This window comes from Limulus polyphemus, unplaced genomic scaffold (assembly GCF_000517525.1).
Source record: "Limulus polyphemus unplaced genomic scaffold, Limulus_polyphemus-2.1.2 Scaffold1606, whole genome shotgun sequence".
In the NCBI taxonomy this organism is placed as follows: domain Eukaryota; kingdom Metazoa; phylum Arthropoda; class Merostomata; order Xiphosura; family Limulidae; genus Limulus; species Limulus polyphemus.
Genome location: NW_013667216.1, coordinates 104,960 through 118,455, shown reverse-complemented (window position 1 = coordinate 118,455; position 13,496 = coordinate 104,960). Strand labels below are relative to the sequence as shown.

Sequence of the window (13,496 nt, the reverse complement as noted above, 5' to 3'; positions counted from 1 at the left end):
GTCTTACAGTGCTAAATTAGGGACGGCTAGCGCAGATAGCCCTCGTGCAGCTTTGCGCGAAATCTATAACAAACCAAACTTATACACACTCAGAAAAAACGTTTTATAATATAAAACCATTTTAAGTACAAATAATTTGTTACAAGCTAATAAATACCATATATAGTCTACTTAAAAATATCTACATGTACGTTCACGTACATTCTTCTCTATCCTGGCACGTGTTTGTACAGTATCTAAAACTGGTGTTCAAAACCCTTACATTCCACGAACATTCTTCTCTGTCCTGGCTCGTGTTAACCCTTACATTTCACGAACATTCTTCTTTATTCTTATCTGTGTTTGTACACTACATAAAACTGGTGTAATCAAAACCTTTACATTTCACGAACATTCTTCTTTATCCTTACCTGTGTTTGTACACTACATAAAAATGGTGTAATCAAAACCCTTACATCCTTAAGAAAATAACTAAGAAGCGAAGCAGCTAAAAATAAAGAAGGAGGTCTCACACACACAACATGGTAGTGATCAAGTAGCTGAGTCCTTATATTACGAACCTCTAGAAGGAGTGAAATCATATGGTAATGGTTATGTAGCTGAGTCCTTGTAGTACGAACCTCTAGAAGGAGTGGGATCACATGGTAGTATTCAAGTAGCTGAGCATATATAGTACGAACTGTAGAATGAGTGTGGTCACATGGTAGTGGTTGAGTACTTGTAGTACGAATTATAGGAGTGGGATCACATGGTAGTATTCAAGTAGTTGAGTACTTGTAGTACGAACCTGTAGAAGGCGTGTGGTCACATGGTAGTGGTTGAGTGTCTGAGTACTTGTAGTACGAACCTGTAGAATGAGCGTGGTCACATGGTAGTGGTTGAGTGTCTGAGTACTTGTAGTACGAATTATAGGAGTGGGATCACGTGGTAGTATTCAGGTAGTTGTGTATTTGTAGTACGAACCTGTAGAAGGCGTGTGGTCACATGGTAGTGGTTGAGTGTCTGAGTACTTGTAGTATAAATTTGCGCAATCAAGTTATAAACCCTCAAAATTAATTATTTTAAGGAACCATTAAGAGAGTTTAAATTTGTAATATGAACTAGTACGAACAAGTCATAAGCTCAGAATATTGAATAATTTAAGAAGCTATTAAGATTCTTTAAATCGCAAATAGTTGCCAAATGGCAGGTGTTCGAAAGGAGGTGTAACAAAAATGATAGTTTATAACTTCAAAAGAAATGATAAAATACTCCCTTGGTTGATAAAAAAACGTATATTTTTAACATATTTAAACTGAGTATTGGAGCTACTGATTTTTGAGGTTCTGCTCACAATTGGTAATAAATTTTGATGTTAAATCAGTTTTACAAATTTTCACTGATATATTTTCAGCTCACAATCTATTATATAGTATTGATATTTGTATATACATCAAAACTACTTCACGATGGAACTTATGTTTTAGTTTTGCCGAATTTGGTTCCTTACGATTCTTTTACAATAATTGCAATATTTCTAGTATTCTAGAAACACCACAATATCATGATTATGTGTTTTACAATAAATACACACTAAAACGTATCATGTGTATTATAAACTGCCAATAAAATCCTTTAAAATTTATAACACACTAAATATGTTGTTAAAAACAGAAGTGAATCATGAAAAATGCTAAACTATGTAAACTTAACTTCGTAATTTGTAAATAGTAATGAACTGGGGATAAATGATTTCGTATATATTTCACCTTAGCACTGTTCTTTCGTTTCTTTGTTATACAAAGCAAAGACACAACACTATCTGTTGTGTCCACCAAGGGGAACCTAACCCCGGATTTCAGCGTTGTGAGTCAGTACATCTATCACAATACATTTCTAATTTAATGAACATCTTGATATATTCGAAATTAGAGAAAGTGGATAGTTCTAGAATCTAGTTATTAAGCGTTGTTACGTCTTCTGAATCTGATGTTTGTTAGTTTGAACTCAAAGCTATACAGTGATGTGTCTGGCGCGGGGATCGAATCCTAAATTATATATTTATAAACCCTCACGCTTAACGCTCGGCTACTGGAGACTGACTTGTTATTAAATACATGCAAATTATATTGTAATTATACGTGAAAACTGGTCGTATAGTGTATAAACAAAACTATCAAGGCTACTGTTTGTTGTATAATTTCTGAAAACAAAGTTGAATTCAATGTGAATTAATTTTCTACTTTATCCAACAGTTACCAACTTTCCTTTTTCAAAGGATATATTTTTGTAGTTGTAAGGTTACACTTTGTTTTCTACAAATATGATGTTGCTATAGCAAATGATTTTTGCAGAGATTTTAAGATGTAAAATGAATTCTAGATATTTCAAGTTGTTTGGGCATGATATTAAATCTACCATATTATACAGTTCTTTTGGATACGGTAAGGTCATACTTCCTAAGAACAAACCTGACTTTTTGAAGCTGTATATCTCAAGCTGTTTGAGCATGATATAAAATCACTATGTTACATATTTAACCTTAAGGTTAAAATGTATGAGATCAGCTTAACTTTCTAAATCCGAAAATTAATACTTTTCCATACGTTATGCAATTCGTCCCTAATTTTACTTTAATGGAAACCCTACTCTAGTTTTTAAATTCAGTTCTCTATATTATACGAAAGTAATGCAGTATACAAAACTTAAGCAAGTTTTGTTATTCTGTAAATCTATCTATATATATATAACAGTACTGTCTGTTGTATGTCCATGTAACTACTTCGCAGGGTGTGGATGGAACTTCACTAAAATTGGTATGGAGGTTCATTAGGTCCATGCGGGGGTACGTATAAATTGAGCGTGAGTCATGTGTAACAACAAAAACTCTAAAACGGGCTTAGTAATTGTACTAAAATACGTATAACTAGTATAATAGTACTACCTGTTGTATGTTCATGTAACTATTTCGCAGGGTGTGGAGGGATCTTCACCAAAATTAGTATGGAGATTCACTGGGTCTATGGGGAGGTGCATACAAATGTTCAGTTTTTCATTTTGCGTTTTTCAGTTTTTATGCGCGTTTTTTACCACTACTTCGCCCCCTGTTGATGGATCTTCACCAAATTTGGCAAGAAGGTTTAATGGGTCCATGGGGAATTAGATACGAATTTGCGGTTTCACATTTTGTGTTTTGCAGTTTTTATGGGTGATTTTGCTTTTTGTGTTAATAAATACATCAATGATTGAAAACTGGTTCAAGGTAGCCGAAAAACTACAAAAAAATTAATGTGTTAATAAATACATTAATGATTGAAAACTGGTTCAAGGTATGCCCAAAAACTACAACAATTTTGATGTATTAATGATTGAAAACTGGTTCAGAGAGACCGAGACTATAGGAATAATAATATTTCAGCTGGTATTTATTCGTATCTATTAACTACTGAAAATATTTTCATTGTGGTTTCTAGTGTATCTGCTCACACCGTATAAAGTGAATACTGTGATTTATATATATATGTAGTTGAAAAGCAATTCACTGTTTGCTTTAGTATTTGTCATTCGAGAATAGTAATGTTGTCTTTAGACGTCTTTTGTTTATGTGATGTATCTGCCTTTCGTCAAAATGGAACAGTTTGAAATATGTTTTAGTAAACATCCAATATTTCTCCAAACGTTTTAGGATCTTATGAGTTAACAATTCTTTTTAAAGTTAAAATAATCAATCACAGTAAAAACAAAAGAAGACAAATCTTGTAATAGTAGAACGTTTGGTGGTAAATTTATTCAAACTATCAAAGCTTCAGAGCAAAATGGCTCTGTGCTCAAATGAAATGCAAGATATAGGGTTTCGTTAGCTTTGTAACCGTAAGATTTGGAATTTGTTTAAGCATGTGGAAACTTAAAGAGACAAATACGTATGAATAACAGAACAAACAAACATAAAAGACAATATGGAATGATGGATAAATATTAATAATTAAATTAATTACAGTTTAATTGAAAGCTTCATTTCAGTGGTGTAACCAGGATTTTGAAGAGAAGGGGGATTTACTAGAAGGATTAAAAGAAACAGATTAACTATTGATATTACGTCAAGGAATGAGAAAGAAGCATTGTTGAATTTAATGCTAATTGCAGACAAAGCTCCTGGTCAATGACTTCACCCATTATTATATATTTTTTTCGTAATAGCGTTTAAACAAGTCTCATGAGCCAAGCCATCTTTCAGGAGGTAGGGGACAACTGCTCAATTTGCCTTTCCCCGTTGTTACGCTAGTGACCTTGTTTTTGGTTCTCTGATAGACCTTTCACTGAAGCTGAATATTCATTCATAACTCTTTACTTCGCCAGATATGTATTTATCGCCATTTTCCCTCTTCCCACATACTTTAAAGTTCGGTGACGTTTCAGTTAAATATCAAAATTCCTGCGTAATGATATGCGCATAAGACTAAAAAGGTGTTCAATCGTACGATTGTAAAAACAAAACATATTTGGCACTACCTAATATGGTTGATTCAGTAATGCTCACAAAAATGATACAGTTTACCCTAGTTGTGGACTCTGGTCACTCCAATTACACATTAAAGCAAATCATTATGTATATATTATACTGTTGGCCAAATTGATAATTACGAATGGAACGTAAGTGGATAAAGCTAAAAACCCACTTCGTTTGTACACGACCTTTCTCATCATTAAAGATAATTTAATGGCATAATTCTCTTCAGTAAGTTAAACTATTTTTTATTATAGTTAAGCATGCTTCACAATAATGTAACCCTGAGGTTGCCGACATGTTTTTATTCCGTCAACTACTGGTGAGGTTCACATACTGCATCACACTGACTAAATTTTATGGTTTATCTTTTACTACAGTCAGGGTAATAAAACACTGACCAAAATATTTTGTTTTTGTTTTTTATCTCGCGCTGAACTACTCTAAGGTTATCTAAGCTAGCCGCTCCTAAATTTGTAGTGATGGACTAGAGGAAAGTCAGCTGATCAAATTCACCTGCCTCCAACTCTTTGGCTAATCTTTAACAACGAATAGTGGGAATGACCACTACATTATAACACTCTCACGTCACAGTGTCAGGATTAGATATCGCGATCTACAGGTTGTGTGTCGAGTGTCCTATCTACCAAACGATACAATAGGAGAATCGAACCACAGATTTTAGCGTTGTAACTCCGTAAACTTACCTCTAGCCTAATGAGGACTAAATACATAGGAAATCAAAGCATTAAATAATGGGACTAATTACAGTAATGACGCTGCTTTTGTTGAGATTTTATTTGTGTGTAAAGAAAGAAAACAGTAACAGCCTACAAGACGTGTAAAATAAGCGAAATGTCAAAACCAGGTATGTAAAATGTAGTCATATGACCCTGTAGCTACCAGTTACTATCAGGGTTTGAAGACAATAACAACTGAAAGATCGTAATAACTGAATAATATTTGAAGAGTTTTATGTTTTAATACACTGGTGTGCAAAGTTAATAAATGTCTTCAGTATACAATTAGAACTAACATATATATATACTTGACTGTCCGTTTACTTAACTGCCATGTTGACTGCTTTGATAAACTGTCTATTTTAACTTTCTTTTAAATTATTTCTATTCCATAAAAAGTTTAATTAATAGGCAGGAAACCGTAACACAATATATAAAATTTGTTAAGATTAATGACTAAATTTGTTTAATATAATCTAAGTTTAAATGAATGTGTTTTTTTTATTTTGGTATACTATATTGTAGTGAATGATAATACTATTCTGATGCTGTTATAGTTTCAGTGTAAATTCTCATAGGTATCAAATGTTGTATTCAGCTTAGTCGGTTGATGACCACTAGAGGGTTGAAATTAATCCTTCCGAATTTATCCTTCATTTTCAGAATTGTTTCTAAAGTTTCACTGATTGATTATGATGAAGGCTGTGGTCCATCCTTTCCAAATAACCATTCATTTCTTAGGATTGTTTCTAAAGATTGACCGGTTTATGATAATTAGAAGGTTATGGTTAATTTTTTTGAACTAACCTTTCAGTTTTCATTTTTGTATCTAAAACTTGACCAGTCGACGACCACTAGAAGGTTGTGCTCAATCTTGTTTCTAAAGACTGTCCAGTTGACAACGACTAGAATGATGTGGTCAGTTCTTTCTAATTAACTCTTTATAATGGTCCGAGAGATGTTCTATACGAAAAAGATCTCGAATCTGTGCAGATCAATCAAAGCGTTGATATTGTTACTATAAAACTAGTTACGTTACTAGTGTTTATAACAAGCAGCATTATGCTTTTACAAAACGATACTTGAGTCTTCGAATCGTTTGTTTAAGCTGACTTGATATCCATGGTTGTGTATTCTTAAGCTCAACGTGCACAATGAAGTTAATATTATAACATCTTTAACATAATCGTTTACAGAAAGCACGATAGAATTGCAGTTGAATTGTTCATTTGCTTGTATAAAACCCATGTTGGGATAACACTTAAAATTTAGATAAAACATTGGATTATTACTACACAAAATTGTCATGATTCATGTACTAATTGGATTTACGCAAGTTTGGGATCAGGTTATCAACTGTGTATATATGCAGCATAAAGTTGTAGTCCGAGGATATCAATTTGGTTATTTCAAGTCTAATTATTATACAAACGATCTTTAAACAACTTTGAGACGAGGTTTATGAACTGCATAAATATGCAGCATAAAGTTATGGTGTTGTGATATTAATTTCAAATCTAATTCATGTACTAACGGACTTTAAGTAAGTTTGAGATCAGGGTATGAACTGTGTAAATATGTAGCATAAAACTGTAGTCTGGGGATGTCAGTCTGGTTAATTCAAGTGGAGATTTTCCATATTTCTTGCATTTATATCATTTCTCAGATTCACATATTACATTGCATTTTAGCACCTTGAGCACATTTAATTAGCACTAATTTAACTATTTGTTGTGCTTCAGTATTGATACTCACCTCGCAGAGCGCCCTGGGAGGGTTATATTCAAGTGTCCTGTGTCCGCTAAGTTAAAGTAAATATATCTATGTGTGTTCGTTAATTCTCAGTTGATTATGTAAAACTCAGTCATCTTTGTTATGTGTAAATAAACTACATAAACTATAGAAATCCTTATGTCTGAAATATAAAATCTTAATATGGTGTTGAACAAAGAATCAGTTAATTATTACCAATCTCTGAAAAGTTCCTTTTTTTTAAATATTATTCATGGAACGGTTAATTACTGTATGTATCCAAAATACAATTGTTATTATTTACTTAGAGCTGAATTTACAAGCTAAAACACAAGACTTATTTTATGTATAAATAAGTAGAATATATTTTAATACAGAACTAAAAAATGCAAGTTTATTTTGAAAACTGAGAAAATATGATACATAAGTTCAAATATTACCAACTGTCTTTGAACGTGAATTAAACAGAGTTCCATTGTGGTAAAAAGCCTGCTTTTCATTGGACGATATAGTAAAAAAAATACAATTTATTTCTATAAAATTACAAAGTTATACAAGATAACAGTATAATGGATTTAATACATAACACGCATTGATGATTTATGCATATCGGGCATTGTTATTTAATACATATCAGGCTTTGATGTTTAATACACATCAAGTATTGTTATTTAATGCATATCAGACTTTGATGTTTAATGCATAACAAGTATTGTTATTTAATACGTACCAGGCATTGTTATTTGATACATACCAGGTTTTGATTATTAATACATATCAGGTATTCTTATTTAATACATATCAGGCGTTCTTATTTAATACAAATCAAGCATTGTTACTTAATGCATATTAGGTATTGTTATTTAATACAAATCAGGCATTGTTACTTAATGCATATTAGGCATTGTTATTTAATACATATAAGACATTGATGATTAATACATATCAGGTATTGTTATTTAATACAAATCAGGCATTGTTAATCATTAATACATATTACAATTGTTATTTAATACATATCAAACACTAATGATTAATACATATTACAATTGTTATTTAATACATATCCGACACTAATGATTAATACATATCAGACACTAATGGTTAATACATATTACAATTGTTATTTAATACATATCCGACACTAATGATTAATACATATTACAATTGTTAATCCTTCATTCTTTAGTAAAGGGGAAAATATATTTGGCACTTAAATTGTGTTACTAGAAAATTATTGCGATTAACTCAAAACAACAATACCATTGCCTTTATCAGGTTTTAAGATGACGTACAGTCTAGCTATCATTCTCACTTCTGATAGGCTTATTCTTCATTCTGTTTAAATGGAAAGAAGCTAAAAATAAAACTATAAAAATCATACAGATAATTCAACATATGAAAAATAGATTTAGAAGAAGTAACAATTAAAGTTTACAAACATTATTTTATTTAGGAAGTTAAAACTTTTATCAACAATGGTTTAAGTATCCTCTAATGGATAATGGATAACAAACAGTTTAGATCGGGATTATCCAGTGTTATAGAATTCTTATCAAAACGAATAGCGACTCCTAATAAACGTTTTCTACACCTTAAACTTCAGATGCAAAGTATCTTTCAAATTTATGTTGATAAACGAAGACTTTTGTAAGTAACATTTTTCAGTTTTCGTAGAGCACAGTTACAAAACGTTTACAGTGGAACAGACTGTGATTCTTAGTCAACTCTAACTTACTTTGAAATACTCAAAATATCGGAAAGTAAGCCATGTAAACAGTCTTCGTGTTGCTCTTGTCCTTTGTTTTTGTGCTCTTATGATATGTTTAAAATGTTTTGAAAAACGTTTACATGTATGTGAATAACTTTCAGACATGTTTAATTAGAATTAACAATAACTTTAAATAAGCTGTGTTCTTCTCAGTAGGTTAACGATGTTTATGTATTAAACCTTTAGAACAATGATCTTTGTTTGTGTTGGAATTCGTTACCTGCTGTATTCGTTTGTATATATAAACCACATGCGTTAAAAATACCTCAGGATTTTGGCATTTCCTGTTCTCGAGAAAACGTTTAGTGACAGATTTTGGGCTGAAAAAGCGAATTGTAGCGGGCCACAAGTCTTCCCACGATAACGTACAGAACGTCCCTCTTTACATTTAACCCGCTAGTAAACAGTGAGTAAAATTCATTAAATCCCGAATTTGCTTGAGAGGTTTAGAACATAAGCAATGTGAATCCACTAAAAACCCAACTTATCTAGGAGGCTTAGAACATAAGCATTGTGAATCCACTAAAAGCCCAACTTATCTAAGAGGCTTAGAACATAAGCATTGTGAATCCACTAAAAGCCCAACTTATCTAAAAGGCTTAGAACATAAGCATTGTGAATCCACTAAAAAACCACCTTATCTGAGGGGTTTAGTACATAAGCATTGTGAATCCACTAAAAACCCAACTTATCTAAGAGGCTAAGAACATAAGCATTGTGAATCTACTAAAAAACCTAGCTTATCTGAGAGGCTTAGAACATAAGCATTGTGAATCCACTAAAAAAAACACCTTGTCTGGAACAACAGAAACGTCCTGTTTGTTAGAACATATACCATTTTCCGTTTCTGTAGCTTTGTTGTTTTAGTCTGAATTTTGCTGGTTAAAACAGAAAAATTGATCAAATATTGGTATAGCCCTTCTCGAGATATAATGGCATTATCTAACAGAGAGAATCCCTTCCAAAGTAGATTTGACAATGTTTCTGACCCGCTGGCAATGTTTTTCGTGGACATCTATTCTCTTCCTATACTTTCGAAACGACTCCCAAAAGGAGAAGAAACAGTCTTACAATTTAGTTATTATAGGTTCCTTCTTCTACAAATAATAACAGTAATAATTTGGAATCACACCATTTAGAATACTTATGGATTAAAAGAAAAGAACAACTTTAAACGCTGAAGAAGTTCCTAAGTTCATGGTAAACGCTGAAGAGGTTCCTAAGTTCATGGCAAGTAATTCAAACGATGATTTATATATATCTAAAAATAACTGGGTTTTTGGAGAATATGGTGGGTTTGTTTTAAATGGGGTATCTTACACAAAACACATAATGGAGAAATTTAGTACGTTATGAACCTAGTACACAATATTTGCCTTCATTATTTTGAAGTTTATAAAAATATGGTTATTTAAACATAAAGATTACATTTTCATTACTTGTATAAACCACTCGTGGCTTTTGATTTATTCGAAATCAACAGAATAGAAATACAATGTTCTAAGTGTTAAAAACACGTTAAAATGTTCATTTAAGATACTAAACGTATCATGTTCACATGTGATTCTTTCTGTTCAAACGGATCGATGAAAATATTTAAACTTAGAACAAAAAAACACATGACTTAAGCCAGCAAGTGGTATAACATAATTTTTTAAACAAACATCCTCCAGTTCCAGCTACATAACCTTACCTCAGACTTTCTGTGTGGTCTTTTGTATCTCTGTTTTCTCTAATAACTGTAGATTAGGGCATGTGTTCGATTTAGTGGTATTTCTGCTCTTTCGTGAGTACGGCAAGTTGTTCTAATTCTGCTTTCTTCACGCCCTCAGCTGACGGCGGAGGTTTTGACAAACATCGGTCACACGTCATGCTCGAGCGCGTAGTAAAAGACGTCGCAGACCCGTTAGCAAGAGCCCCAGTAGTGACAAGCTTGTTGAGCGGATACACCGTAGCAGCTGGTTTCAACAGACCAAGAAAGTTTTCAACATTATGGACGTTTTCGGAACTTGTAGATGGTTCTACTATGCGATCATGGAGGACATGCTAACAAGCTGTGCAAGTGTCCATGCCTCTTGAACAGAAAACATACTTATAACTTGTCACTTCTTGCCTGTGGAATTTTCTCCTTCCTTTGGATCTCCATTTGCAGAGAGAAGCGCTAGAATATCGTTTTACAATGACGTTCTTCTAGCTGGTTTGCTAAAGAATCGTCCATTGTTCAAGTCAAATAACAAACCTCAGATAAGCACTTGCCAGATGTAAGCTTGTAGCTATATTACTCCATCAACGTCATCGCTTTGGATATAAAGAGCTTTGATAAATTAGATTTTAGGAAACTTCCTGCGGCCTGTTTCTTGTTATATCAACGGATGAACATCGCATTGAATTCATGAAGTTCAGCTGGGAGGAATCAATAAAACAAACAAAGACAAACAAGGTTAAAACTCCTAAATCTTCAGTCTCTGCCACAAGATTACTTCGTTTGTTTTTTTCTTTTTCGAGCAGCAGCCTGAATAGTGATCAGAGTGAACATTTCTGAACGATATGAAATCGAAACACAGATATACAAAACTACGAGTTTGAAAAAGTTAAAATGTATAATGAAGTCAACAAAATGAGAAAGAAATCCGAATATTGACCGAGCCACTTCTCTAAGCGTGATTTTGTCGAACAGGTGGTTAATCGCTAAATAATTTCTATAAGTATAAACATGACATAATATACGACCAGATCCATTCAAACTTGTAACTCATATACTTATACAGAACTGTACATACATCAGAATATAATCAGCTGTTCATATGAAGTGTAAAAACCTTCAGTTTAGAATTACATTACAAAATGTTTCTCCATATCAAATACGTTGTCTTAGCCTTAATAAAAGTCTTAAAGTTGAGTATCCTTTAAGCCTGTATAAATTAATATATTTATTAAACAAGCTCGACCAGTAAGTGTTCATGGTTAATGTCCAGTTAACTGTAGGTTTTTAACGTTAAAGAATTTCATTGAAAAGGTAATTTTATCGTATAAAAACTTCTCTTTTCCTACCTTTCTCTAGCATGCTCCAAAGTGTGGTATAGTAATAATGAATTGATTTTGATAGGTATCTTATCAATACAGAGCAGTAACTTGCCTTCCTTTTAAGAAATAGTCGTGAATAGAAATATCTAGTATTTTCTTATAACCTTATGTACTCCTTAGAAAAATAAAAACATGGTTTGTGTTGATCATCCCTTAAAGTAACACATCTTTTCTCGTGCTGTATTATCAACGAATGCGTGCATTTTTAATTTAAAACCTTATTATAATAAACACAATATAATCCGGAGGCAAATGGTTCCACGATTCGATTAGCCGAGAGCATTCATGATAAGGTATAACTATAAACTTCAGTCTTCTCGTGTAAGCGATGCACATGAGAAATAATATAAAGTATGACAATAAAGCACAACACATATTGAACCTGCGCAATACAAATATAGCCGAGCACTCATGATAAACAATAATAAAGAATAACAATAAAGCACAACACATATTGAACCTGTGCAATCAAAATATAGCCGAGCACTCATGATAAACAATTATAAAGTATAACAATAAAGCACAACAGATATTGAACCTGTGCAATACAAATAAAGCCGAGCACTCATGATAAACAATTATAAAGTATAACAATATAGCACAACACATATTGCAATACAAATATAGCCAAGCACTCATGATAAACAATAATAAAGTATAACAATAAAGCACAACACATATTGCAATACAAATATAGCCGAGTACTCATGATAAACAATAATAAAGTATAACAATAAAGCACAACACATATTGCAATACAAATATAGCCGAGTACTCATGATAAACAATAATAAAGTATAACAATAAAGCACAACACATACTGAACCTGTACAATCCAAATATAGCCGAGCAGTCATGTATGTTCCTATATCATAAGATATAATTTTTATAAACTCATGTTAAGAAAAAAATTGCGAAAAAATCCCTACAGATATGTGAACTTGAGTCATCCTCGTGCAACTGAATGCTCACTAAATTTAAAAATGAAGTATAACAGTAAAACTTGGCCAATAACTTGCATCCGGATAATTCACGTAGCTGAGCGCTCAATAAAATATTAATAACGTCTAATTATTTACCTTGACAGATACATGAATCCGGGTAATTCACGTAGCTGAGCGCAAAAAATTATAATAAAATATAAAGTTTAACAGACATTATTACTTCATTCATCTGCGTGTAACTGATAACCTATAGTAACTAATAACAAAATATAGCAATAAACATCGACAGACAATTCTATTTGGTTCACACCCAAACGTATTGTAGCGTCCATGAGAAGAGTATCGCCTATATACATGGCAGATCGGTACTTGACTTACTATTGAGTATCATAGCCTGTCTGATATATTTTTGTTTTGCTTAAAAATAAAAGAACAATCTACTTCAGAAACAGTTCTGCGTTAATGTCTTGTGAGGACTATTACCAACTTAGAATAAACCCCTATTTTTTTAAAAATCGAATACAACTACCTAACTTAAGACACTGTTCGGAGAAGGAATATTGACTGTGTATCTACACAAGAAGGAATATTGACTGTGTATCTACAAAAGAAGGAATGTTGACTGTGTATCTACACAAGAAGGAATATTGACTGAGTATTTACACAAAAAGGAATATTGACTGTGTATCTACACAAGAAGGAATATTGACTGAGTATTTACA

At 32.4% G+C, this 13,496-nt stretch overlaps 1 long non-coding RNA gene across 1 annotated transcript; it reads right to left on the bottom strand.

Annotated features, from left to right (window-relative positions):
• Positions 1-7,484: 7,484 nt before the first annotated feature.
• Positions 7,485-10,917, bottom strand: LOC111086983. The gene is made up of 2 exons (XR_002611710.1): positions 10,440-10,917; positions 7,485-8,313 (listed from the first exon to the last, which is right to left on the bottom strand). It is a non-coding gene; the product is annotated as an uncharacterized LOC111086983 (long non-coding RNA).
• Positions 10,918-13,496: the final 2,579 nt, after the last annotated feature.